The 4,708-nt window shown below is 43.7% G+C and overlaps 1 pseudogene; it reads right to left on the reverse strand.

The window, feature by feature from the left end:
* Window positions 1-3,381: 3,381 nt before the first annotated feature.
* Window positions 3,382-3,911, reverse strand: LOC105998947 (annotated as a pseudogene).
* Between the last annotated feature and the right edge of the window lie 797 nt (window positions 3,912-4,708).

A 4,708-nucleotide genomic window follows, 5' to 3' on the forward strand; every position in this document is an offset into this window, starting at 1 on the left:
ACACCCCTTAGTATATTGTCCAGTGTTTCATGTTTCTACATGGAGAAAAATAAACCTTTAGTTGTGCTATTCTGTGGCCGTTTGCTTATAAAACTTCGAAACCCTCACACACCTTCTCTGGTCTTCTGAAAATTTGATGAGAACCAGCTTACCAACTTTTCCTTTTTTTTTTTTTTCTGTTGTGGGGCTTGAACTCTGGGCCTGGGCACTGTCCCTCAGCTCTTCAGCTCAAGGCGAGTGCTCTACCACTTGAGCCACAGTGCCACTTCTGGTTGTCTGGTGGTTTACTGGAGATCAGAGTCTCACGGACTTTCCTGCCTGGGCTGGCTTTGAACTGTGATCCTCAGATCTCAGCCTTCTGTGTAGCTGGGATTACAGGCTTGAGCCATGGGTTCCTGGCCCAACTTTTCCTTTTACCAGTCAAGATTTTAAGAAGTTAAGTCAAGTCATTGTCTAGACCTAGCTGCTAAAAAGTTTCTCCTTTTCATTCTTGTTGTTTTCCAAGTCTACTATCATTTTACATTTGTTAAAAAAGTCTTTGGCCCATTTCAAGTTAATTTTGCAGAAGATAGAAAATTTAGCTTGAGAGGTTTACTTATTTCTTTTGCTTATCGATGTTCAATTATTCCAGCACTGTTTGAAGAGATTGTCCTTTCGCCACTGAATTGCTTCTGCGTTTTTATCAAAAATCAATTGTGTATATTTGTGTGAGTCTATTTCTGGATTTTTCCATCCAGTTGCATTGATCTATTTGTTTAGATATTCACCATAGCCACACTGAAATGCTATAACATATAATAAATCTTAAAATCAGATAGACTCATTTTTTTCAACTTTTTCTGTGTTTAGAGATTGTACCTTTCCTTGTGAACTTTAGCAGAAGCTTGTTTCTGTCTATAAAGTCCTTATTGGGGTTTTGATAGGGATTATATTGAGTTTGTGGATCATTTTTGGAAAGAATAGTGTCTTTTTGTTGAACAGTTACATGTAGATGAACTCTTTGTGCACATATTTGTTGATTTACTTAATCAGAATTACATAATTGTCTGCATACCCCTACTCTTTGTAATTTTTTGAGCTAATAACTGATTCTGAATGCTTGTAATATTTTAAAAAATAGAGCTTAGTTTTAATTCCATATGTCAGTTATGAGTGTAATGCATCTTCATCAGTCACTCTTCCATTGTTCCATTATTCCATGGTTCTCCCAAGTTCTTCCTGTCTTCCCATCTCTACTCTCAAGTTGCATAGTTCAATCTTAGTTTTTGTCTTTTTTTAAATTGTGCCAATCCTGGAGCTTGAACTCAGAGCCTGGATGTTATCCCTGAGCTGCTTTTGCTCAAGGCTAGGGCTCTACCACTTGAGCCACAGCTCCACTTCTGTCTTTTGGTAGTTAATTGGAGATATGAGTCTCACAGATTTTTTTTATCTGCTCAGGCTAGGCTTCAAACATCAATTCTCATATCTCAGTCTTCTTAGTGGACAGGAAAGTCTGTGAGACTCTTATCTTCCAATGAACCACCCAAAATCCAGAAGTGGAGCTGGGGCTCACGTAGTAGAGTGCCAACCTTGAACACAAAAGCTCAGGAACAGCACCCAGGCCCTAAATCCAGGCCCTAAGTTCAAGCCCTAGGACTGACACCCTCCCCACCTCCATACACACCCAACTTTGTGACTACCTGAGAGGAAATGAAGTGTGTGGTGTTTGCTGAGTTATTTGAAGCAGTCTTTCATTCACCAAAGCACATCACTGGCCCTGAACTTCCTGGAGTCTGGGCCTCAAGCTGCCTGTCCACGGTGAGTCCTGAAAGATGGACAATCACTAATTCCAGTCCTGATTCCCTTCTGTGCTTTCAGACCAAAGCTTTTATCTTCAGAGAGAGGGGGGAGGAAGAGGGAGAGGGAGGGAGATGGAGAGAGCACCGACATTGCTTAGATGTTCAGCATCAGCACATACCCAGGACCAACCACTAAAGGCTCATGATTTGTGTAGGATGTGTGGAGCAGTTGAGCATCTCCAGAAGGTCTGAGTTTCTCAGTCTCGTGGGATTTGATCTTCTATTCAGCTGTTCTTAAACCAGTTTTTTTAAAAATTGTTATTATAAAGAATATCGTACCTGGCAGGGAAAGTGGCTTAGTAGTAAGAGTGCTTGCCTCGCGTGCATGAAGCCCTGGGTTGGATTTCTCAGCAACCCATAAGGAGAAAAATCCAGAAGTGGTGTTGTGGCTCAAGTGGTAGCGTGCTAGCCTTGAACTCAATAGCTAAAGGACAGCGGCCAGGCCCAGAATTCAGTCCCCACAACTGACAAGTAAAACCCCCAAACCAAAAAACAAACAAAGATGATTGTACTGAAGTGTTCCAGTTATATAACACAGGTAAAGAGTACACTTCTTTTAGGACATTGTCACCTCTACCCTTACTCTCTCCCAGGTTTTCCCTTCCTTCCCCCCCACAAGTTACATAGTTCATTTTCAACCTAATTTCTAGTAGATCCACTGCTTGTGTTGTTGTTGTTGTTGTTGCTGCTTCCTGGGTCAGTTGTGGGGCTTGAACTCAGGGCCTGGGCACTGTTCCTGAGCTCTCTTTCCTCAAGTCATACGCTCTACCACTTTGAGCCACAGCGCCACTTCCTGTTTTCTGGTGGTTTGTTGGAGAAAAGAGTCTCATGGACTTTCCCGGCCAGGCTGGCTTTGTACTGCGATCCTCAGATCTCAGCCTTCTGAGTAGTTAGAATTACAGGCATAAACCATCAGCACCCAGCTTCTTGTTGTTTTCTGAGACAGGGTCTTCTCTGTGCGGTCCAGGCTGGTCTCAAACTCTCCATCCACTTACCTCAACCGCTGTAAACCGTTTGTACCTCACCTTTATAATAACAATAACCTTTTTTAAAAAATCTGGCTAAGAAGAGTCTAGATGAGAAAGACATAACTTGGAATTTCCCCCGGCATACAAGAGAGAATATAAACATTATATTACTGAGGCTCTTTGCTTCAGGCCTCTCCATCTTAGAAAATTGGTATGAAACTCAAAGTGATCCACTTTGCCTTGGATTGCTTATTGAGCTGGAGGTCTTTTTTTTTTAACTTTTTAAAAGCATTTAATTTATGGAAACACTTCTGTTTACATAGTTCTGCTTGTATTGCTCTGTACTGACACATACATAAAGTTTTCTACATTATTTTCAGGCAGGGGTTGTGGTAAGATTTTCTTTTGTTTGTAGTCATCTTATCATTTAGAATTTGTCTCCTCACCATGGAAAAGAGATTTTGGGTATTGTCAGTGGTTATTTTAGGAGGGAGCACATTTAGGAGCTACTAGGCCTAGAGCAGGGTATAAATAAGGCCCATTTACTTTAGGTTCAAGGAGCTTGTTTCTCAGGTTCACAAAACGAGTCCTCCACCACTGGACTCCATGCTCTCCAGAGGTTTGATGAAGGCTAACCAATCTGATGCATGCGTAGGTAACAGACCCATGGACTTCTAAACAGCCAGTGCCAAGCCCATGAGGTTCCCAATGAGATAAACCAGACCCTGAAGAAACTTCTGGCTTGAACTCTCTAACATCTTGAAAATGGCTGAAATGGCCATGACGGCTTGGACCGGCCGCCAGGCCATCACGCACACCATCATGGTAGGGAAGATGGGCCATGTACATGATGAAGAGGTTCATGGGGATCTCTTTGAGGGGGCCCAGGGTGATATCCCAGGAGCGCTTCTCCACCAGGATCCGGACCATCTCCTGCACGCTGATGTCTGGCACCTGCTTGTCCAAGTACCTGACAGGGTACAGTGAGTCTCCCTGGCCACTGCCCTGGTCACTTCGGCCCCTGCTGACTCTGCTGGGCCCCGCTCAACTCAATGGCCCACTTGAATCTCCGACCTTGGCTGGCGACCAGGCCGCCCGGAGTCATGGCCTCCTGAGCTGGAGGTCTTGATACATCTTTTTTGTTGTTGTTCACACTGGCCTTTGAACCACGATCCTCTCATCTCTGCCTCCTAAGGAGCTGGAGTTATAGAAGTGAGCCACCAGACTTTTAAAATACGGTTGGAGTTGAGCATGTGGCTGAGGTGCTTTTCTCGTTCTCCAGAGACTTTGCTCACACAGGAACACCTGTGCACAGAGGGATGCATGCGATGTATCTTTCTTTTCTTCCAACTTCTTTTTGTCTTCTCCTAGCCACCTTTCCTTCCCAAATCTGTCTCTTCCAACCCTCTTAAGCGCCCAGCGACCATCTCTGTCTGATGGCTGAGTTTGTTCCTCTACCATTCCTCTTCACTTTCTTGTTGACAAAGTGCACACACTGATCACTCAGAGATTTCCCATGCTTCCCCCGCCCCCTCGGTGGCCAGCAGTGGGCTTCCCGACCGGACAGAAAGGATTCAAGTCTCCAAGCACACATTTGTATGACACGGGCTTCTGTTTGGTTCCGGTCTCTAAGGTGATAGAATTGAGCTGGATAATCCCTAGCAATCTTTCCAAGCTAACATTCTGTGCATACTTAAGAAGATGTATTTATATTCGGTAGTAAGGTTCCCAGCCTTTCTACCTCTTCTTATCAGCTGGAGGAGGAAATCTTTTTATCACAGTTTTGATGAACCAGCTGACTTCCTTACGTTGTAGCTTTGGACCTTTTTATTTTTTGTTAGCCTGGATCTCAAGCTTTTTCTGCTTAGCTATGAGAACATGTTTTTCTATTCAGCCTCCTGC

Source organism: Dipodomys ordii, unplaced genomic scaffold (genome assembly GCF_000151885.1).
Source record: "Dipodomys ordii isolate 6190 unplaced genomic scaffold, Dord_2.0 Scaffold177, whole genome shotgun sequence".
In the NCBI taxonomy this organism is placed as follows: Eukaryota; Metazoa; Chordata; class Mammalia; order Rodentia; family Heteromyidae; genus Dipodomys; species Dipodomys ordii.